Source organism: Protopterus annectens, chromosome 5.part0 (genome assembly GCF_019279795.1).
Source record: "Protopterus annectens isolate FY-2018-M chromosome 5.part0, PAN1.0, whole genome shotgun sequence".
In the NCBI taxonomy this organism is placed as follows: Eukaryota; Metazoa; Chordata; order Ceratodontiformes; family Protopteridae; genus Protopterus; species Protopterus annectens.
This window is the reverse complement of record NC_056735.1, coordinates 440012862-440038989: the sequence shown is the minus strand read 5'-3', so window position 1 is coordinate 440038989 and position 26128 is coordinate 440012862.

Genomic DNA, 26128 nt, shown 5'->3' with positions numbered 1-26128 from the left:
ACAGGGCCTACAAACCACGCCATGACATATGTGGATAGCCCTATCACTGTAATCTGTATAGTATAGATGAGGTGACTTGTACCTGGCCTACAGGCCAGTCTCTGACCCTGCCCTTATGGGAATAGTACACATCTGCAAATGAGCTTTAGCTGATGACGTAAGCAGAGTTTGTTGAGAGGAAGATGGTAATAGCAATGTCCCACATACTGATGTAAAATGATCTGTCTAATGTCAAGCAAGTGCAGTAACACACACACACACACACACACACACACACACACACACACACACACACACACACACACACACACACATTGACTGCAGTGAGAACAGAACCCCTACCTATTTAAGGTACACACACTAAAGAACTTTGTATTTAAGACAAGCACCACAACTCAAGTCTGACTTAGAGAGTGGCAGATAACAGTTTATAGGTGATGACATCACCAGCGTCTGGTGATGAGAAAAGTTAATAGCAGTGTCCTACATGTTGGGTAAAATGCTGTCTCTCTAATTATAAACAAGTGCACAAACATACACACCAGTTGACTGCAGTGAGAACAGAACCCCTAATTATACAGACTACAGAATTCTATATTAAAAGCAAGTGCTACAACTCAAGTCTGACATTTACACGGCACCAAGACAAGCTATAGTGGATGACATCAGCAGTGGATGTTGGGGTAAAAGATTTTGAGAGGCTTGCATGAAATGGATAGCTAGCCATGTTCAAATGTCATTATATTAAAGTTATGCATTTTAGCAGATTAAAGAGTGCGCAATGTATACTATTTGGTGGTTGTGTTTTCAATGTGCAGGTATAATCTAAGAGTCATCTTTACAAATGATATGCAAACTGGTGTCCACTTTACTACAATAATTGGAAAATCTGAATGTTTACTGTCATTCTAAGGATGTGTATGCTATATAAGACAACATTTGTTATTTATTAATGTAGTGTAGTTGATATATTTGTGAACAAGTATTGAGAGACCAGGGTTTTAGTGCATGAGGGGAGGTAACAGATGGCTGCATTGTAAATAAGTGTTCTTTTCTTACATAGTGTCTTCATTTTGTTTGTGTTTGCACATGTAGTTTCATGGCATGAACACCAAATGGATAGTAAACAGAAGCAATGCATGCTACTGTCCACCTTGCATAACACACTGTTGAGCAATAGATTTGCACAATGGTTGGCAAAATGTTTGCACATGCGAAATACATGTTTCTACTGCGTTCACTGTCTGTGCATAGTTAAGCAGTGCTCAAACACAAGCCTCATTGTTAAAACTCTGAGTGTTCTCAGTATTGAGGGTATGAAATATAACTGCTGCATAGCTGGATCTGTTGCAACAGGTATAAATGCATTGAGCCCAGATGATATAGGGTTTACATCCAGGTGTATATAATACTTTTACATAAGCAGTGATAATGCAATGAAATTATACTTTACGCCACTTTCATCATGTGCTACTGTGTGTTAATGTCGCACAGCTTGTTAAAGCAGCATTGTGTGGAGATAGCCACACCACAGATGAGCCATTCACCGTCACTTGGCATTGGTGCACGATGCCAAACTCCATGCAAACATAGAGGTCAAAAAGTGAATGGCTCCATTATTTATTTATTTTTTTTCTTTGTACTTATGTGTGTTGTGTATGATTCTACTTTTGGACCAGATTATAGATGTTAACGTGGGGTATACAGAAAAGTGGTGAAATGGGAGGCAAGCAGGGGGAAGAACAAAGGGAAAGCAATATAGGAATATGCAGGATTGAGGTAGGAAAGAACCATAGCTATCCAGTTCTTCAACAGTACAAAATGAAATTATGTATAGAATGTTAGCTGAGTATGGAATGTCACCTCCACAACGAGGGGTGACAACACACAATAATGATGTACAGCAAATTGGACCAAATCAAGTGTTTCAAGAACACACATGCAAAATGGAGAGCTATGTATTGGACAATATGTATTTATTTATTTATTTTTTACTTCAGTAAGAGAAGAATGCTGAGTAAAGGATGTTGGTATTTATCTGTCAGGTAAGTTGGGTAGGTGAGAAAGCAAATGCAAACAAACAGGATAAAGAAGACAAGACACAGGGATGACAAGAGGAAACAAAAGTTTGGGGGACACCATGATTGGGGTGAGGGAGGGGACAAAACAAGTCCATGCCTGTCAAACATTGGGACAGTAAGATTCTAGTCTTCACTTGCAGGACTGTCATTACCGTCCCCTTACTCCACTCATTGCTGGAGTGCTTGACATCTTCTCCTCCTATGGACCATGAGGGAGAGCAGCCTCTCCATCCAGTGTAGGCGTACAACAATGGTGAGGTGTATGCACATCAACCCTGGCATCTCCTGACAGGTGATGAAATTCCCACTTCTGCCAGCACTCTAGGAGGGTGCAACAGCACCAGCTGCCAGTCTGCCAGTGTAGTGCTACCTGAGGTTGCAGGTAGTGCAGAGGCAGCAGAGACAGTACTGCCAGGTTGGGTGACAGATGTACTAGTAGTGGGTACTGGAATCGGTGGACCAGGTCAGGCTGAATCACTGGATTGGCATACCTCACTGTACTATGAAACATTTAGTGGTTTGTTACAGATGTATGGCATGGAGACATTTTGATGACACATAATAGAAAATAAAAAATATAAGGCTTGGACTGAGAGAAAAAAAAATAAATAAAAACAAGTGCCAACATATGTGATATATAATGCATTATCACAAAAATACAACTATTTTATCTGATGTTTTGCATTTAAGTATACTTCTTAACAACTACAAACTATAATTATGGATTGCACAAAGTAATCCTTGCAATGTGCAGATACTGAACATATTTTTGGTCCAGAAATACAGATTACAGTTAACAGAAGGGCATTTATGTCATTTGTGTAGAATTTAATTTATGTAATTTTATTAAAGATTTGCAGTGTTGTATAGTTGTTACTGAGAGGTTCATATGATGATACCATGCTATTGGCCCGGAGACCCTTATAAGCCTAGCCAAGAATTTTGGCCATGTTCCCACAAAGTCAGCACTTGCTTCCCCTGCACAGCAGGGACACAGGTAGGATCCCAGGTGTATATTTTCTGTTTCCCATCCAGTCATCTAGGCTACTCTTAAAAAGGTCTAGAGAAGTACTCTGCTTAATATGGAGAGGGAGTCAATTATACAGATGGAAGAGCCTCTGGGACACAAATCTATCCTGCCAACAAGTTCTATTAATGTCACAGACCAGGTTTAGGGCTTGCATGTAGGTTGCCTGAGTGGATTTTGACTTATGGATATGCAACAACTCCATCAAGGCTGGGTCTGATAAGGCCTTGTGTGCCAGACACATGTCACTTCTGAGCAGTCTGTATGAGACTGAGAAGAGGGACAGGGCTTTTAGCCTATCTGTATAGGACAGGTGTTTGAGACCCTGGATTTTCCTGGTCAGGAGCCTCTGTGGTCTCTCCAGCTGCTTCATGTGCTTGGCAAGGTACATGCCAAAGGGGGCATTGTACTTGGTAATAGGTCTGATAAAGGGGGAGTACAGGGATGTTATGATCTCCTTGTTCCTGGATGAAATATCCTTACTTATGAGATGGGCCATGTAGAAAGCCTTCTATACAATGGAGGCAACGTAGTGGTCAAAAGTCAGGTTGCTAACAACCTGGGTGCCCAAGTCCTTCAAGACTGCTTTCATGCTTTGTACATTGTTATTAGTGTGATAATTAGTGGGGAAGCCATTTTCCCCAAAGGGGATAATGATGCATTTCTTGGCATTCAGTTTGAGGCCATGCTCCTGGCACCAATCATTAGTTTGGGTAAGGCCCTCTTGGAGGATGTTCACATCACTAGGAGAATTTAAGAAAGTGCCCAGCTTGCAGTCATCTGCAAACTTGGTCATCCATAGACCACTGGTTTTGACTTGCACCTCAGAAAAGTATATCCCAAAAACTAGAGGCCCTAAGACCATTCCATGGGATACACCACTTATTACAGGTCTACTACTAGAGTTGGCTTCACCTATTTTGGGTGAGTAGGTTTTATCACTGAGCCAGTTAGCTACCCATCTGGTAGCATATGGGTTGATGCCTAATACTTGTGGTATTGAACCCACAACCTCTGACTACAGTTTTACATTCAACTCCCAAAGTTGGTTTGTTCTACAGACTTATCCATGCATGATTGCTTTTGCAGTTAGGATATGCATGCTTACTTTGCTACTACTGTGTAGAATAGAAAACCATTTTGTTTAACTTTTAAAGCTGCAATAATGCTTCTCTTGTGCTGCATACATACCACTTGCTTCCCTCAGTGTTTCCAGATGATCAGAATGGGCTTGCCTATTAACAACTATCTCAGAATTAGCTGTGAAAAGAAAAGAACATAAGAGCATTATGCTTACCAGTCTTGCCTATATTTAGCTTTCTATGTATTATAAGTTCTGTTTATTAGCATACTTACACAAATGTGGGATGTTGCTAGTTTGAAAGTCATCCAGCCACTGGTTAAGTGCATCCCTCTTGCATCTTTTAGGTTATTAAAGTGGTGCCTACACTGCTCTCCAGCACATGGGATGCCAGTTGCACTGGATACAGCTTTGGCCAGATTATTCCAAGCCTCAGACTAGTACTGGGAGACAGAATAGTCCCCCCAGAAGAAACATTTGGCTGTGGCGTTTTACCAGAAGTCCAGTAAATGTTTGGAACTCCTCAACACTGCACCTCTGCTCCCTAAATTGGGCACCTTCTCCTCTAACACCAGACATGTCTAATCTCAAAGCAGTGCAATAGCAAATACTTATCTCTTGCCAATTCCTGTTATCCTGTTTAATTGTAGTGCACAAACCCAAGAAATGATGCAAACCACATTTGTGCTTTGTTAAGTGGAGAGCAAAAGTGCTAAACAGAAAGGAAAGAATTTTTCGAAACTGGAAGGTTAACCTGACACTTGACATTAGTTTGAGTGGTGTCTGTAAGTGTTAGGTCATTTAACTTTGCTGACATGCATAGGGGCATACATTTCATGACCTGAAACATGTTTGTTTTGCTTTATACATTGCTAAAGTTGATTTTTACAGTGCGGGATTCAAACCTATGCATAAGGGACAAAACATGTTCTCCAACTGCAGTGTTTTTCAATCTTTGCCACAGAAGAAGTGCTTCTGACACATAGTCATGAATCATTTATAAATACATATGACTGACTGATGTGTTAACCATGTATGAGTGTGACCTGATGGGGTCCTTGTATATACATTAATTTGTGTATGTGTCTTATTTAAGTGAGAAGGTCATCCAAGTGCATATAGCAGAATTATACTTACAAAAACATAGTAGACAGTATACCCTAAGTCATTCATCTGAACCTTCAAAACACAGTAAGGGTGCCTTATCCTTCATGCATATAATTCATATCAGATTCACTATTTATAATTATCTATAAAGTGTTATGTTATAAGTGTTATGTTATAAGTGTTATTTAATATAATGTAAAATGGAACAACATTAAAATGTTTGGAATCTCCTTTATTATAACACAGGAACATATGTATGTCAGCCCTACCTGTTGCCACAGGAATATTAAAATAACACTTGGATATGTTCCTGTTCATTGCTACAAACTGAACTGTCACAACAGTAAAAACATTTTGCACTTTCATTATTAGAACCCAACCCATCATCTGTGTTAGAACCCTACACTTATACCTGCTGCCACAGGAATAGATAAATAACAGTTGCATAATTCCCTATTCATCCAGGTTTCTGATAGGGTGTTAGAGTTTTAGGTTTAGACAGTCGGAAGGGAGCTTTAGAGTTAGGCAGTGATTGGAGAATTTAAATGTAGGGAAGGGGGTTGGAGTTTTAGGATTAGGGAGTGAGAATGGAATTTTAGGATTATGAAGCAATCATGACATTTTGATTTAGGAGTGACACTGGAGTTTCAGGTTTAGGAAGCAATCAAGAACTTTAGGTACAGGAAGGGTAAGTGGAGGTTTTGGGTAAGGGTCAGAGGAGTTAGGTTGGGAACTGAGTGAGAGTTAAGTTGGGAACTGGGTGGGAGTTAAAGGTTTAGGCTGTTGGTGCTGGTAGGACTATGTAGTTTATAGGACTGGGTATTGTGAAGGATATGTAGAAAAGGCAGATCAGGGTAGTGGGGGTTAGGGTACTTGCTTTTGGAGCAAGTGACAGTGAGTAGATGTACCATGGGCAAGTAGCACACAAGTACCTGTAGTAGATCCATTAAAGACTTGTATGTTAGCAAAAATGCATACTTTGTAACTTATCAGTTGAATATCACTGCTAACCAATTAAATAATAATTGATAATTAGTTACAATATTTTCCAAATTACTTGCAGAAAATTTGGATAGCTATAGCTGAAGGAAAAGCTTGGAAGTGAAATTAGGTAAACATTCCCAAAAAAGGTTCAAGAGAGCTTCATATATGCTGGAAATATGGGTAAACCCATAGCAAGAAAGTGTAGATCATAGTAATTTACCCGTACTATTACTCAGATATTGAATAATTCAAGCAGCCACCAGGGATCATTTGGTGGATTTTTTTAAGCATTTTGTATCATTTTGGAAAGCTGTGTCCTGAAGTAAGAGTGTTGGATTTTGAGCATCTGTTGACATTGTTGTGAAGACTGAATAATAATGAAATGCAACTTTATCTGAATTTCATAATCAAGAAACAGTAGATGTAATCAATACTTAAAAATAAATAAAATCCCCAGCCTGTATAGCAAATTATGCACATTCTGACATTTTTTGAAGGAGAATTATTTACATAATTGTTTCAGCTTCTGTCATAAGTATTCAGGATGGGAAGATTTGTAAACCAAATACAAAAAACATAAAATATTGATACTCAAGGATGGTAAAAGTGGAAATGATCCAGAATATTGTCATCCAATGTTTATATTAATATAGATTTCCAAGCAATAGTCAAGATAATAAATAATAGGAAATATTATAATGACCGATACTGCTTTTAATTTTTTTTTTTGGTCAAGGAAGAAATATGCACCTTTTTGAATGGAAATTCATTTATCAGGTATGGTGATATTATAACATTTCAGATCAATTATATATAAAGATTAAAACATAATTAAAGTTACAGCAGAACAAACATACTTTGCTTGGTGTTTCATTTTGATATTTGAAGTTCTGAAAGCCAATGATGACCCCAGCTGGCTCTATTATATATTTTCAGCTTTAAATTCATTATTTTAATATGACCAATACATAAGACCATTTGCAAGTTATATGGCATATGCAGATGGCATGTTTTTATGTACATCCATTTAACATTTTATGTGACATCATTTAGACAATTTTAAGGAGTTCTGAGAAATAACGGGACTAAAGAAAAATCTTTCAAAGTCAGAAAATCTTAATTTTTATAAAACAAGTTTATTGTAAATGAGAGATATATTCCAATTCTATCTCAATTTAAAAATGTATTATATTGATCAGTCTATAATCATATTACATTTGCTGCATTCAGTGCAAACCTAAAAAAATAATGCAATCTAAGGTAAAAAAATGGATCAAATTACTTTTCTTTATTGCATATGATAAAAGTAATCAGAATTATACTTCCACTCTTCATTTCTCTAAATTAGCAGCTTGTTATCCCATCACTTGGATTAATCAAGTTAGGAGAATTTTCTCAGAAATTCTGAATACAGGTGGGTAATTACAAAGTTGCTGGAATGATTGCTGGAAGTGACACTTTTTGGTCAGAGATGCCTGTTTTAAGGAAGCATGTTTTGATATAGATATTCATAAACTTGATATCTGTGACCTGTTCCTTTTAGATTAAACAGTTATATGGTATAGTGAAAATTCTGTGTTACTATTATTTGAGTAGCACACTGTTTTATATATTAAAGTTACTGCAGTTTGAGAAGAAGTTATAGGGGCACAAGAATTTATTGAATATGTATGCTCATCATTAGGCTGTATAAGTTTTATGAAAGAACTAAATGAAATGTATGCTTTGTATGGAAAATATTTATTTTGTATTAATTTGCAGAAGCTATTTGGGAAACTATTGATATAAGCTAAATGTAAATTATTTACTAAATTTATAAGAGTTGAATTTCTGGAATGAATAAGTTGTTAAGCTGATAAATCTGTCCGTTCATGTTAACTGATTTCATGCCTTATAGAGATTTTTTTTTACCTTTGTACTCTAATTTTTCCATGAAACGAAGTATTTTATACAGCTCCTTATTCTCCTTACAGGGTGCTTTTTATGCACTATAAGCCCAACAGCAAGTCTTGGTACTGTGGGTGTAGCTCTGCAGATTTAATCGCTGGTGGAAATGCAAATACACTAATGTATGGTGGAAAAGAACTGCTGCAATGTTTCATGTGTGGTAGGGATAATATTCCTTATCAATCACCAATATTATTGTTAGATATCATTGATTCTGTAGATCCATTGATTAGAAAGAAGCCCCTATTGCTTGCAATGCCAAGAATCTTATCAAACTAGAAAACCTAAAGAGGTCGATGAATTCTCCTTAAAAGAGTGGAGGAAGTATTGTTTTGGATGTGTTAGTATTGTTAAATAGTGAGTAAACAGACAAGCTGGAAATGAATGATGTATGATGTGTTGAGAAGTTCTTTCAGGCTAATTTCTTGTTTCTTCTCACTTAATTTCTTCTACTTATTCCCTACTTTTTTATTTAATTCTTACTTGGTAGTTATTTAAATGATAGGCTTTTATTGGTATATGTATGACTTTTGTTTTTAAAGAACAAATAACATGTTATATAAGCAGTACAGACAAAACTGTACGGTATACTAGAAATGCATAGAAAAAAATAAGCATAATATATTATGTCACCTAAACCAAATAAGAAGCAAAGTCATGGACCATTTTGTGAAAACTGGTCATGTGAGCTACACCACCATGCAGCATGCTACTGGTCGTCAGATGGCATGAAATGGATGGCAGCTGCAGTGTTGCTTATTTGTCTATGAAAATAGCAAATGGTCTCCACAAATCTGCAACATTGGCTAACATCTGTTTAGTTAGCTTGCTTTCTATATCTGTGAATCTTGTAACCCATGATTTGAAACTAGTGCTGTACAGCTAGTAAAATAAATTACAATTTGCCATTTGCAAAGTCTTGAAAGAAAATTAGTAGTGACTTTATCTAGTCTACTCTTCACACATTGGTATGATCAATAGTGCAAGATTTTTAATGATACAGACTGAAAGACACCAAGCAGACTTGGAGTTCACCCTTTATGTAATCACTTAGCTCCACCAGCCTACCATCATATTATGGTAGCTCTGCATCCTATGCTGTTAAGACCTGCATAGTGTAAATATGCAGGAGTGTGCAAAAAAATTAATGTTTGAATGAAAAAACGGTGGTCGTGAAGATGTCTAAGACTGCGTTATAGCAGTTGAGTTGTGTGCTCAAGTGTACACAGGTTAGAGTTAGTGTAAGGGTTAAATAAGGGGATAAAGTTACTGCTTTGCCTGGTTTACTTTGTGTGTGTTGTGTGTTCTTTTGATTTGTGTAGTGGTACTGCTAGGGAAAGTTGTTTAAGTAATGTAATATGCAAGAAAATGAATCTATGAATGAAAAAGTGGAAAAGTGGTAGTTGTGAAGATGTGTAAGACTGTGTTATACCAGCTGATGTGGATGCTCAAGTGTTCACAGTTAGAGTTAGTGTAAGGGGATAAAGTTACTGCTTTGCATGCTTTGCATTGTGTGTGTTCTCTGTAACTTTGACTTTGCAATTTGTGCTACAATGCTACATTGCTTCAGTGCTACAGTGCTAGAGTGCTACATTGCTTTAGTGCTAGAGTGCTACAGTGCTTCAGTGCTACAGTGCTACAGTGCTACAGTGCTACAGTGCTACATTGCTTCAGTGCTACAGTGCTACAGTGCTTCAGTGCTACAGTGCTTCAGTGCTACAGTGCTACAGTGCTACATTGCTTCAGTGCTACAGTGCTACAGTGCTACATTGCTTCAGTGCTACAGTGCTACAGTGACTTTCTCCCTCTTCCCAGTCCCATTCTGACTTAGACTGTCCTACTCTACTAACTGCTTCCATCTGCTTAATACCTGTCTCCTCACATTCTTCTGCACTTGATGGGGGATTGCATCTTTAATCTCTAACTGACCTCAAATTCCCTTGCATTTTGATGTTCTCCATGTCATATCACCTACCTCTTTCTAGACCTGTCACTATTCTCTCTCAGTATTCACTAAGTAAATTCCCTACAGAGGGTCCGCCCATACACACAGTTCAGTCTCTTTACTTTCATCATGTAACATAAGCCATTGTGTAAGTTAAATACCACTACCTGGGAAGGTATATGTGCCAGCCCTCATATGTCCTCTGATGGCAGTATCAGCAGTTCCTCTCTCAGAGCTTTGTATTTACGTGTTTCACCCAAAAGGCAAAATCAAGTTCTCAATAACATTTATCTTACCCACTGTATTATATCTTCTATTACCCACTTTATACATTAGCATATTTTACTTTCTGTATAAATTCTCTAAATTTCTTATAACTGTTATTTTATATGTGCACCCTATTTCCAGTCCAAGGTAAGTGGGGTATTCTGTCTTCTATATGTATTTGATTGTACCATCGCCTTTATCTTCTCCTGTCCTGATCAACACTTTTTTATTTTAGTTTAGTTCCAGTCTTGGCACTTAATGCATATGTAATACTTGGGGTAATGCCTCACATATATTTTCCACCATCACATGCAATCATCAGTATGTAGGTGAAACATGGCTTTACTTCCTATCAATCGTCTCTGTTCAAAGATATCATGCACTTGTAATGACAAATCTTCTATCACTAACAGAAAGAGCTATGTAGACAATAGACTACTTTGTCTAGTTCCTCACAATATTTTCCCTATCTAGATACAGTAGAGAGTTGATTAGCTGAACATTGATTATCTGAAACGTCAACTATCCGAACCCAGTCTTCCAAAGTTTTGGGGAAGGAAATTTCATAAAGACTGAATTTGTAAACATTACATGTATTAGCTTGTGCATGTTTTTGAACTTTTAGCCTGCTTGTGTATGAAAAATATTCTTTATTGTCCATTGGACATACTGAATGGTTGAAAAGTGTATTCTGAGTGCAGACAAAACAAGACTTTAGAAGTTTTTTATCCAGTTCAATATATGTTTGATTATCCAAACTACCTTTGGTCGTAATTAGTTCGGATAGCTGACTCTCTGCTCTACTTTATTGTTTAGTGTCATGCAAAAGTCGGAGCACCATGTAACATTCTAATCCATTTAGTAAATTCTTCTCCAGGATGCTTTTTTTGCAGCACTTCAGATAACTCCCAGTTCACTGTACCAAAAGTTTTTAATGTCAAATAGAACTAGCTTTCTGTTCCTGTGCCCTGATTGGTGGTCCTCTAGGAAACTGACTGGGTTTCATCAATTATAAATACACTGTATTCCTTTAATAAACTCATTTTACTTTGGTCTCAATATTTTGGACAAAACATCACCTATCCTCTTCACTAGAATATTTGCCAGTATTTTTATGCATTAATTCAAAAGAAAACCTGCCCCGGGATTCATGAAGCTCGGCGTAAGGCCGGCGTAAGGGCTGCGCCGGCGGTGCAGTGAATAGCCAGCGTAGTAGCGCCATATGCATATTAATGAGAGTGCGCCGCAACCACAGACACGTGCGTAGTGTACGTGAGCGAGCCCAAGTAGGATGCGTCCGGAGGCGTGTCTAAGCCGGCATGCGGTGAGCAACCTAATGTGCTGACTGCCACGGTCCGCCCATAATAGTAATGGCAGCAGCCAGGGCCCGTGCAGAATGAAACGCACGTAGAGTATGCAACATAGTACCCGTCCCAACTAAACGGAGAAGCAAATACAACCCACGAAGGCTTAAGTGTACCCGTCCAAGGAGCAAAGGATACGCATGAGACCGCGTTTGTCCCGCAATGCACCGTCAGTGGTTATACTCAGAGAAGGTGTACCGCAGCATGTCAGCGCGCCGCACCGACATAGGAGTAGCGACTAAGGTTACCACCTGTCCCACTTTGCGAGGGGCAGTCCCTCTATGGGCAGTTGTGTCCCTGCAAAAATCGAAAAAATGGAAAATGACCTGAGATTCCCTGCCAAAAATATTCCCGCAATATACATGTAATAGTAGCATAAAACATATAATTTGTATATGAAACACATACATGGCATAAGAAACTGAATAAGGAACCCAAATGCTAACAGAATAAGCGTATAGTATGGCAAACAAGTGAAGTCCTGTCAACTCCACTTGCCGTGGGTATGTGTTGTCCTGCAAAATCCAAAGTTTCCACAAAACATGTCCCACTATGGGCATTGGAAAAGGTGCCAACCATAATGGTCACAAGCTGCAGTGAGAGTACATAGCCGGGTAGCTGTGTTGACATAACAACAGGAAGGAACCAAGATACCTTAAACACAGGCAAACATGTGCATAGCAACATATCCCACACCCAGCAACGTCTCTGTCGCATACACTGGATGGCGTATGTTGAAGTGTAATATCCAGAAGCAGAACCCATGCATTCAGATGTAATACACAATAGCCTCATTGTAGCATGTAAGTCCCACCCATGTACACCTGTGCACCCAAACCTGCTAGCATCCGTGTGCAGCTATACACCTACACACAATGTGCATACCTGAAATGTGGTAAGATGTTTGTGTTAGGCAGTGCCACGCGGGCAAATACGTACCCCATATGTCACCAACCCACCTCAGGTACAGATATGGAAATGGCTGCATGTGAATGTGTCTGCAGAATGTGTACATCCCGCATGTGGTATGTACCCGTCCAAACCATATAGGTTTGCATACGACACGGTGCACATAACTGTACACATGTGGACAAGTCGGGTTGTTGAACCACCGCATCGATGATTAGCTATGCAGAGAAGTCGAACACATATAGCGGAACACGTGCCTACCAAACAGGACGTCCTAACAGGGTGCTACAGGCAAAGAAGGGGAAGGTGGGACATCACTTGTGGAGAGTAGCATTGCCAGACGGCCAAATACACACGGTCAAGTTAAAGGACGGAACAACATGCATATGGCCGGATGGATGTTGTTCGAAAAATATATATAGAAACACATATGAAGTGCCAGTTTAGACTCGAAATACTATATAATGCATTGAATTGTACCGTACAATATGGCAGTAGAACTGATCATGCATGTAATTGGTGAAGCTAAGCTGTAGTGTGATGGAATTCTGACCCTGGCAGTAACCAGTACAGCAGGCTTATGTCTCTCAGCATTAATTATCTGCTGGGTTACAGAAAAATAAATGTATGTACATGCATAACATCACCCCTTCCCCTGAGGAGGATGGCCTTGTGAGCTCTATCGAAGATAAGAGTACAACTCCTTACCAGAGAGACAAAGCAACGTATTAAGAAATGAACTGACTACTGTATCGGAACAGTCCAGGGTCCTTGAAACAGCTACAATCACAGAAGGACACTGTAATTGACCAGGTGCCTTGCAAGGCTGTGTTATTCTCATGGGAAAACATTTTAAAAGCACGACCTCAGCACCCACGTATGTATAGACTATTGCGGACCATAGTGATGGAAATGCCCTGTGACCGACCACGTCAGTAAGGTGGGCAAAAGCTGATTGTAAACACTATATAAAGAAATTGCTTACTGTATAGAGTCAGACAAAACTCTCATACTTGGACTGTATATTATTTTGCCTGCCTGTGTACACTACTAAAACGTTGTGAACCCGAGCCTCATGTGTTATTGACTGTCACTTAGAAAAGCCTACTGATAACTATAGTCTGGTTTTAACAACTTATTTGACATTGTGATCCTTCTTAGCTGGAATTCCCTTGGTAAGCTACAGGTCAGAGTGCATGGGTGGTTAGACATCTGCGCAGGAGAATTTGCCTAAATGGTTCTTCTTGAATGAAAAGACCTCCGACTGAATTGTTGTGTGTAAAGAGGCTGTCTACTGTCTGATCTGTGGCTGAAAAGTGGAAAACTGGATCCCAAGAAGAAAACGTGCACTCATAAACAGGAGGCTCAGGTAAGGAGGGTTTGCCTCTTTGTGTCTATTATAGATCAGGGACCAGACTACATTGTATTTCTGTTAACAGTTGTGATAGCAGGTCGAAGACCAATCCAAATAGTGTTAAATCTGGACATAGGTCAGGGGAACACAGAGTAGAGTAAATAGTCATTGTAGACACTACAGTGGATACAGGGAAGGAGATACCATGTGGTACGAGAGAAGGGTACGTAACAGTCGTGTAGAGGATATGGGAGATTAGTGAACAAACACATCATGTGATCCGCGTTTGACGGGTGACGTGAAGTATATGCAATCGCAGAGAGCACATAATGTGAGATATTCTGCAAAATGGGGTAATAAATATGACATTGATGGTATATTAGACAAAATATAGTTACTGAAACATTGTAATCTCTGAAAATGTGATGCACATGTTCTAGGGTAACCACCTGTCCCACCCTGTGAGGGACAGTCCCTCTTTGGCCAGTTGTGTCCTGCAAACAAACCGAACAAATGGCAAATGTCCTGATATCTCAGGACAAAGATTTCCCAGATATCGTTTCAAATGGTAGCATAAAACAGCAATTTTGTATCTGGAACAACAAAATATCATAATAAACAGAATAAGCAACTGAAATGCTACAAGAATTGGTAGCTCTCCTGGCAAAAAGTGAAATCCTGTCCTATGTACTGGCCGTGGGTATGTTTTTTCCTGGCAAATTACACGTTCCAAACACTAATGTCCCACATTGTGCATTTGAAAAGGTGGCAGCCCTAAGATGTGCAGGCGACAAAACAGCGACAATTGGGTATCCGTCAAGCACATAGGTGGATTGAGGTAGTGAACCGAAGGGAACAGAACACTACAAATGCGAAAGCATCATACACAGAGAAGATCATAATACAGTAGTAGCGACAGCCCCCCACCCCCCTACCACCTCCGATACCACATCCAGGATATGAAGCGGGAGGGCAGGCTAGTCCCCACACGTTATCCTGTGGCAACAGAGGTATCACAACGACCAAATGTAACAGAAGCTATTGAAACCACATCCCGAACTCGTAACATACCTAGGGACACTCGAGTAAGAAGACAGTCACTAGAACAGAGTGAGGATATCTGTCAATTAATTGAAGTACCGAACCGTCATGCAGGACAGGAAGGCCAGGACCCAACTCCCGTAGTGTATAGACCGTGGACACCAGAAGATATCTGTAAAGTCACAGAGGAATTCCCCATCTACAAAGTAATCGCTATTCACCATGCAATACCCCTGTATCTTCTGATCGGAAAACAAAGGGGGAATGGCGGATGGTACAGGATTTACAAGCTGTAAATCATGTAATAATACCTAGGGTACCGATGGTGCCAGACCCACACACAATATTGAATGTTATGAACACGCCACAGAAGTATCTTACCGTGGTACATATAAGCTATGCTTCCTTTGCAATACCTATACATCCAGATAGTCCGTATTGCTTTGCATTTACATTCAGGGTAACAGATACAGCCATACCCAGCTATCGCAGGGATACTGTGAAAGTACAACAATATTCCCACAGGAGATGGCTAGCTACCTTCCGGTGTTTACTCCACCCGGGGCCAGTCAAGTTCTACTTTATGTGGATGATATTCTGCTTGCGGCCCCTACCCAGCAGCAATGTATGGAAGATACAATAGCATTATTGAGATATTCAGCAGAACAAAGACATAAAGTAAGCAAGCATAAATTGCAACTACAGAGAATACAGGTCAAGTACCTGGGATATGTGGTATCCAAGTAGGGTAGAACATTACATGACGATAGGAAGGTAGCAATTTCACAAGCACCCAAGCCAACTACCAAGAAGGGAATGAAGTCCTTTCTGGGCTGACTAACATTTGTCAAAGCTGGTTACCAAACAATGCTTTGGAATCCGCTGTATTGTCTGCCTTAATCTTTAATACACCTATGGCAGCACAACACATACTACACTGGATTACAGTAGCAGAAACAACTTTCTGCAGACTAAAACGATTGATAGCTTCAACATCTGTATTAGGTCTCCCGAATAATCATAACACATGTTGTCAGACTGTAGATTGTAAGCGGAGATATATGACGTCAGTCTTGATGCAACAGCATGGAAGTAAGCAACGCTCCATAGCTTACTACTCATTGCAGTTGGACACTGTGGCATGGTCAGTGCCACACTGTGTACAGGCAGTTGTTGTAGCACCCATGGCAGTACAGGCCCCGGCCTTAATGTTATTATACCACCCTCTCACTGTGAGAATGTCTCATGCAGTTGCGATCATTCTGCTGCAAGAGAAGATAGCATTCCTGACCCGTGCTAGACATCTGTCTTGTTTGACCATACCACTGAGTCAACCTCATATGGTGATTGAACGTTGTACAACATTAAACCTATCAACGTCACGTCCGACACCTGTGTATGGCACACCACACAGTTGCCTATACGAAATGGATGAAATAACTACACACAGACATGATATCACTGATATACCCTTAGATGATGCAGAGGTGACAGTTAATGTGTACGAATCATGTAGACAGAGTCCTACAGGAACAAATCAAGTAGGTTATGCAGTAGTTATTGATAATGAGATTGTAGATGCCCAACCCCTGCAGCATAACGTGTCTGCTCAAGCAGCAGAATAGATAGCCTTAACACGTGCTTGTACTGTAGCGAAAAACTGATGTGTGGACATTTATCCCGATAGTCAGTATGTTGTCTGTACAGTGCATGTTTATGAGCAGCAGTAGAAGAATAGGGGAATGATAACATCCACCGGTAAACCGATTAATCATGCGCAATTGATCTTGAATGCATTAGATTCCATTCAGTTACCCACTAAAGTAGCTAATTGTAAATGTGCAGGTCATAGAAAGCAACAGGATAACAGTAGGAAAGGTAAGGCATGAGCTCATGCAGCTGTAAAACAAGCAGCCTCACAGTTGGAAAGTGTTTGTTTGAATGAGGAATGACAATCCTCAGACATTCTAGATGTAGAAATGTTACAAACAATGCAAACATCAACTACGAAAGCAGAAAAGCCGACATGGGTATGACGAGGAGCAATCCTTGAAGACGGACTACACATATCCACAGTGAGAAAGCCAATATTAACGTCTAATGTAGTCAGATATGCGGCTTTGTGGAGCCATGGGTAGAGCCATGTCTCAACAGGGGGGATGGTACATTTGGTTAACAGAATACCCCTAACATACGGAATTAGGAACCACATACAAACATCATGAGCAGCGTGTCACATTTGCAGTAGATATCATGCACAGGGAGCATTTAAACCGAAGGGAGTGAGTTTACCTACACCACCATAACCGTTCCATTCTATTTGTATGGAGTTCATACATCTGAATAAATGTGAAGGGAAGAAATACTGTTTAGTGATTACACATATATATAATCAAAATGGGTAGAAGCATTCCCAACCATGAATCCGGATGAAGCAGCAGTGGCAAAGGTGCCAGTAAAATAAAGTATCCCTAGATCTGGCATACTGTAGAAGCTACAGTGACAATAGAACACATTTAGTGAACCAGACAATCACGCAACCTGGGGGATTATTTTGTATTTCCATGAATGTAAATTGCATGTACAACCCACAGTCAGCATGACTGCTGGCGCGGTACAATGGGATCCCGAGAAATAAGTAGAGGAGGTTGGTGGGTGACACCCAGACGAGTTACATTTGCTGTCTACCTCTAGCATTGCTGAGCATGACAACAGTTCCAAATGTAAAGTGTTGCACCCACTTCGAAGTAGTATGTGGAATGGCATATCATGTGCCAGAGTGGAAAGCTGTCTTGCCTGCAGAGCCGGAGGTCGATGGCTCATTAGCAGGTGACATGAGAGGATTGTTAACCAATAACACTGTTTTGCAGTTAAAGTCTGTTACAGATAAAGAGCAAGTGAAGCCGGACGCATAGCTGACACCAGTATCCTGTGTGTATGTCACTGTTATCCAAAGAAGATAATTGGCAAGTGGAAAGTGTGAAGGTCTGTACCAGGTACTGTTGGCAACGCCTACTGCAGTAAAGTATGCAGAGAGGTCGTCCTGGGTTCACCTCACAGTTTTCAAACCGGTAAAGGATATCAAGTCTGATCTACATCTTGTAGCTGATATACCATAGAGCCTGAATCACCCGGGCCAGACTGTATAACAAAGCAACCCCAAAGACATTTGGTTTACTGTCATAATGATTATACACCTATTAACCATGTTTGTGTTTACTTTACATTTGCTGGGACCTTACCTGCATATAACTACACGGATACAAATAGTGATACGTGATGAACTGGCCACAGAGTGTCTTCCACACTTCAACAAATACCTAGGCATGACGCGTGTGCATGTACAGACTATGAACATTTTAAATTGCTGTGTTTGTACTGCCATACCTACATCATATGGAGGACTTCCAATGTATGGTGTCCCCTTGGGGATAGATTGAGACTTGTGAATATTTACACTTTGATACAGGTTCTGTGAGATCACAGGACAAAGTGGCACTGTACTTACCTGTTACACAAAAAGTAATTGTATGTTGTCATAAACATGATACAGTTCAAGTTGGTGGGAGTATTTGTAACATAACTGTGTCTTACAAATGTCATATAACAGCCAAAGATCACAGTACTACTTGTAGCACCATTCATTATCTGTATTGAAGCTTCATGAGAACAATGTGGAAGGATGTGCAGAAACATCCTGAATTGTATAAACAGTCCTCTGTTATAGACAGGAAGATGTTACATGCAGAGGTAACCCGCATCAGTAGTAAAGTAGAATATTGTTATGTTGTTTGTGGGAAAAAAGCATATCAATGGTTACCTGAGAATTAGTCCGGCAGTTGTTATTTGGGTTATCTGGCTCCAGTCACATGACATACTGCACAATTGCCTCTGGGTACGAAACGAACTATAACACATATAGCTCGAAGAACTGGGAACACAGTCGAGAAACCTACTAATCCAGTAGGTGAAATGGAAGCTGTTCTGACATTCCAGTCTTCTGCAAGAGATAAAGTAATATCGATTCATAAGGACTTGAGTGACAGCGTCATAACCTGGGCTGGAACACTCCCAGCTTGTGGAGTAGAGAAATCAATCAGGGAACAGAGGAAGTTGTCAAAACCTGTCGGAGGAATGATGAATGTGACTTTCCGCTCTTGAACTTGTGACTGATGAACTGGATGCAATGAGAACTGTTGTGTCACAAAATGTAATAGCGCACGACTGCACCCTGCCGGCGAGAATTGGTACGTGCACGCTTATTAAAGAAGATCGCTGTGTCCAAGTACCACATAAAAAGACCAAAATCACCGCCCACCTAGAGGTAATACAGCAGGTGTCATCAATGGCGGAACCAGGCCCAAACCCACTGACGAACCATTTCCACAAACCATTTGGTGGATGGGGTTCAGTCATACTGAATATCATGATTGCCATTTGTGTTGTTCTGCTCATATTGGGAGCATGTGTCTATTGTGGGATACTTTGCATGTAAGTATTAGTCAGGGACTCTGTCGACATATCTGTACCCGAGACTATGTATCAAGACCTGTAGTGGTATTTGTCAATACAAAATGCAATCCTTCTTGAAATGTGCAACAAATTACTTGCCTAGTTAAACGTTCCAGAGAGGAAGAGGCTAGGGAATGAAATAATGTTGTATATGTTTCTGGATAGAATAGAAGCAATCAAAGGAGGGAGAATGTTAGCAAAATACATATTTAAACATATATATGACGTGCTACTTTAGAAGAAAATAGTGTATAATGCATATTATTCTATCTTACAATATGGCAGTAGAGCTTATCATGCATGTAATTGCCTGTAGTGTAGCTGCAGTGTGATTGAACCCTGACCCTGGCAGTAACCAGTGCAGCAGGTGTATGTCATGCAGCATTAGTCATCTGCTCGGTTAGAGAATAATAAATGTATGTACAGGTATATCTGTCATCCTTCCACTGAGGAGGATAGGCTTGTGAGCTCTATCTAACACAGAGTATAGCTGCTCACCAGAGAGACAAAGGAACCTAGTAGGAAATGGAGTGACGACCGGATCTGAACAGTGTTGGAACCGTGACAGAGCAGAATTTACCGAAGTACATTCTAATTGACTATGTGGCTCGCAAGGTTGTGCTATCCTCATGGGAAAACATTTAATAAGCATTACCTTAGCACTGTTGTAGGAATACAATATTGTGGACTATAGTGATGTAAATGCCCTGTGACTGACCACATCATTAATGTGTGCAAAAGATGATAGTATACACAATGCTCATACAGCTGTAACATGTATAGAGTAAAACAAGTCTAAACTTGTACTGCATAGTTCTTTGCCTCCTGCTGCACAGTAGTAAAACGTTATTAATCTCAGCTTCCTGTGTTATTGACTGTCAGTTTGAAAAGATGAATGAGTGTTACAGTTTGATTTAAACAATGTAATTGACAGATGTGTATGTTCTAGCATGGGAATAGGTCAAGCCAACCATCACAATGTCCATGTGTACCACATACAAACAGCCAGTAACACGCAGTAGTAGTGCATGAAGGCATACACGACTGTGGGAATAGTACAGGACATATGGCACATGCCAAGTGCAGATGCATGACAAAAACCCCAGGATGGGTGTCCCTGCAAAGAGGAACATGTGCCAACCACACCTCCCACAGATGTACCGGCAATAAAAACACATGGCAAACACACAGAAACACTACCGTCCAACACACGACTGCAACGGAGCCTGGTCAGACACCAACATGAAGCATGCACAAACAGGGACTTGTGTAATGTTTGCCTTAACACCCCCCCATAGGCCAAAGAAGAATAGAATGGACATATGCATGTAATGTTGTGAAGGATGTGTGGTAGTCCTCAGTATCACAGTGTTAGGGACACAGATACACTGTCATCAACTGTGACGTATGTGCACTGTACACAGCATACCTGCATGTAATACAGAGGACAATCATGTGCCACAGAAATATACACTGGAGAAAGAGGATAGGGATAGACAAGTGTAAATGTGACAAACTATGAATATAGGTTCATACGTCCATAGGTACAGGGTAGGCCATCGTCCCAGGTTCAGCCATAACACTACACCATAGTTAGGATGACTTTGCCAACCTTCTGTGCTTCAGATAAAATACTCATGATATTGCTGTACCTCCGTCAAGCAGTGATAATGATGTAATCCCTGGCCTATACCTGCAATTCTCCATCCAATGGACAGCATACCCGCGAACAAGGCTAGGAAGGATCTCTGTCTCACATGTACTGTGATGTAGATCCACAGCATTGTGAGTGTCTGGGTGATATATGTGTCACTCAAACACATCCCATTAATGACCGTGACAAGGTTCATGTCACCTGCCCTAGTGGTTCTGAGGGATGCAGATACAGTAGGTGAAGCATACACATGACATATGGGTTGACATGGCCTCGTATGTCAGGCACAGGTCAACACTAAACAGCAGGTATGTGACTTAATGGGGCAGGGTCCTACAAGTGGGGCAGCATTACACAACTGATGTCATCCTGCATCTGTACGACAATTAACCTATGAGGGCTTCCCAGCTGCTGTAGGTGTATGGTCAGATACAGTCTGAATGGGGCAATGTAGTAAATCATCGGTAACACGTAATGGGTACAAGGAGACAATGACCTAGCCTGATGTAGATGTGAATCCCTGCACAAACAGGTGGGCAATGTAGAAGTCCCACAGAACCACGAAAGCAACGTGTGTGTTGAATGAATGGTGACCAACAAACTCTGTCCCCTGATCCCTGGTAATCACCCCTGTGCTCAGTGGACAGCCACCTATATGCTGGACAGGGGTGACCTAGTACTTCTCGACAGGTATGATGTTGCATTACTTAGCATTTAGCTGTGGGACATGTCCCTGACAGCAGATATGCATATCTGGGAGGCCCCTTCGAAGGATATCTGTGTCAGATGTCCGTCCCACTATGGCACCTGTTTTGCAGTCATCTACAAACAATGTTGCCCATAACACCCCTATGTGTGCCTGTACCGTGGAAATGTAGATGTATGACAGGAGTGGACCCACGGAAGGGCCCCATGGGACACCACTTGCGACAGGCAGTAGGTCTGACATGCTGCCAGCAACTATGACCATGTGGGTTGTGTCACATAGACAGTTTACAACACATTCTGTGATGTACGTGTTCACATCCCAGCCAATGGGTTTATCAACGATACCTGAGGGGGGTAATGTGATGAAGGCCTTTGCCAGGTCAAGGTAGGCTGTATGGACTGCAAGACCCCCATCAATGGCCTCAGTGACTGTCCCGAAAATGTCAACCATGCTTTAAAGGCATGAACGGCCCCTGAACAAGGCAAACCGTGTTGGATGCAAAGTATGTATGTCCCCTATGCGTTCATGTACGAGCCGCAGTATGATCCCTCCCCATGTCTTTGCAGATAGGTCTCCTCATGATAATGGGACAGTAATAACCAGGCTCAGTGGAGGCATTGGCCCTGTGACGTGGGACTACAGCTGCCATGCGACACAACCTGGGTCGTTAGCTGAGGTGAGGCTACAAAGAAATAGCTGTCCTAACTGTGGGTCTAATTCCTCAATGAGATAGTGGAGTACACAGTCGGGTCACCAGCTGGTCTCATGGATGCTATGTCCACTACCCTGGAGAGAGCATGTCCCACCCGTGTCACAGAACATTTGGTGACCACAAACCGCTGGTACAGACATCTCCTCATGTGTGTGGGAGGGTGTGGAGATGTCCTCACTGGACTTGTCAGCCCGTATGTTGGCAATGTGTGTATGTTGAGTAAAATCCACCTCTTTGTGAACCCAGTCAGAGCATATGTGGGAGTGACCTCCCAGGTGTTGAGCATAGCAACTGAAGGTGGTATGATTGTCAGCCAGGTCCATGTAGGTATATCTGTGGAGTGTGCCCTGGACCATGGCATGACAGTGTGTAACTCTACACATATGATGACCAAGGATGTCAGACCTCACAAGGTGTCTGCTCCACCTTGTAGTAGCCACCTCCTCGTGTTGTACAGCCTGTGTATGGCTGGGGTACACCACACTGGATGCTTGGCATTGGTACAATGAACCACAGTTGGGTAAGTGAATGCCTGGTTCATGCAGTCCTGTAGGTACTGGTAGATGGCAAATGTGATTGATGCAGTGGCTGCAGTACTGTCGACCACTGGCTCAGGGTCCTTAAAGGAGACCACAGTAGTGTGCAGAATTGTGAAGTCTGCCTCTGAGCAAGCAATGTGTATGGTAACTGGCAACACTCACAGCAACGGATGCCAATAGCAGAAGCCAATGTCCAAATAACATAGATTAACTTCTGCATGACAATATGTCTTATCATACATGTATTGACACGTGTCTGCTAATTACAATTGCAAATGGCCAGTAAGACTGGCCTAAAGTTCCCGTGATTTACACAGTCTGGAGGTGTTGTTCCGATAATAAAGTGGCAATACCTCCCAATCGTGACCTCTGGGTATTAAAGTGGTTGTTAACCTGCAACATTGGATGTACACCATTGGGTTCTGGTGTCGGAAAACATGGTTCCTGTAGCACTACAGTATGGGTAGTCAAGCAGACATCCATGATTGTTGAACACACAGCATCAGTGAAACCCACTGCTCACAAGGACACAGTCCGACAAGCTCTACACTTTACATATGCACAGTGGTATCCATTGTAGGACCCAAAATTGTCTAAAGGACAGCGTGCCTTATTTCATCACCTACATGTACTCATTGTCGTCACCACGTCACAGGTACACAAGCGTGTTTAATGTTGATGATAGCTGTCCATGAAAAGCAGCACATATGCACAGAAATACCCAGGGTACCGTGTCCATAGAACTGCGTCCACATCACAGTCCCGCACACATGAAGGATGTGTAATGGGTACTGTCGATTGTTGCAGTCAAGGGATTCTGGGTATGTAGACTCTGGGCTCGGTGTTGTTTCGCAGGCAATCCTTTGTCCCACCCCGTGGGAGGGATGTGTGCGTAGCACCTGCCTTACTCTCCGCTAATAATGCAAACCATCCACCGGAGAATGCTAAATGTAGGTGTGAAATGTGTACAGCCCTATACTAGTGTCCAGTAGGCAATTCTCATGGATGGACAACCGTACAGCCAAGATGGCACACACAACTGCAAACCCGGGGAAATTACACAGCCGCGGTAAGGCATAACACAGGAAATACACATAGGGACTACAGTTGACATTCCACATACAAAGTTTGACCGCCGTGCCAACACCGGCGTACACAGCACTCAATCTGCCAGCAACAGAATGAGGAGCACCCGCTACCATACAGCGGAACAGATGTGCGACCTGTGGAACACATACCAATGGCACACCCACTACGTCAAGTAGGATATGTAAACTATGGCGTTCCCACCTATGAAGACAACATGGTTAAATGAATACATAGGTGATCAACATGTTTCGGTGGTGTTATGTTGAAAATACAGTGACGGATATGTCCTATTGGGATGTCTGAGGTTTATATGAAGCAGTTGCTAACCAGCATCTTTGGATGTATGACATTTGTTCACAGTACTAAATCACCTGGTTACGTAGCACCATGTAGAATGGGTAGTCAAACAGACATCCGCGATTGGGAAACATACAGCAGCAGTGAAAAGCACTGGCCAGTTGGACACAGTCCAACAACATCTAACACATATGCACATTGGCGTCCATTGAAGGACCCAAAATACCTTGTCACAGAACCCACTCCTGCCGTGTCCGAACAACACACGATGATATAGCCGTGACTACGGCACAGTTAGACATATGCACCACCACCATGTTAAGGTTGCTGACAAGAGTCCATGAAATGCAGGACATCTGAACATAAATACCCAGATCGACGTGTCCATACATGTGAGTCCACATCCCAATCCCGCGCATGAAGGATGTGTAATGGGTACTGTCGAGGGTTGCAGCCATGGGATTTTGGGTATGCATACATGGGGCTCTGTGTTGTGTGGCAGATAATCCGTTGTCCCGCCCCGTGGGAGGGATGTGTGCGTAGTACCTGCCTTACTCTATACGAATAATGCAAAGCATCCACCGGAGAATGCTAAATGCAGGCGTGAAAAGTGTACAGCCCTATACCACTGTCCAGTAGGCAATTCACATGGATGGACAAGCGTATGAACAAGAATGTGCCCGTAACTGCAAACCCGGTGGAATTACACAGCCGCAGTAAGGCATTACACAGGTAATACACATAGGGACTACACTTGGAATTCCCCATACAAATAACACAGAGACCCAGATGAGAAGGTCCAAAGCAAAACTGAGGTACTGTAGAAACGGCCGGTGACCACTCAGAGCCCACCAGGAATTAAATGCAGTCACCATAGTTTATTGCAGCCTTCGTCTGCTTCATAAGCAGACTTCTTCAGAATACATACAATGCAGTTAAATGTACTACATTTAAAACCCGTAATTGGCCAGTAAATAAGATGTGCTAAGTATTCATTAAATGCCTTAAAGGCGAACAAGCTAAAAAGTCTACTCGGGTCACAGATTGCACACAGTGAGTAAATCAGACATTGCTTCAACATGTACAGTCTTCCACGAAAATAATACTATATGTATTAATATGACAGAAGACCCAACATAATGTTTACCAAGTGTCTGAGTGTATACGTTACATATATATGTTCTAGGGATTGTGCCAATACATTAATAGAAGTAGAGACACCTAGTAATCTAAATGAACCCTAATATATAGAGATAAACACTATGAGTATGACTAATGTAAACTATATCAATGGAATGTAAATATTACAAATGTGGTAATGTAAATATTCATTCACAAGTTTAGTTGAATAAAGCAATTCAGACATCCTTGTCAAAATACTACAACAAGGCCAGCCAGGTGCTCTGTGTCACATGTACTGGGATGTTGTTCCACAACATAGTGAGTGTCTGGGTGATGAATGTGTCCCACCAGCACATTCTATTAATGACAGTGCCAAGGTGTACGCCA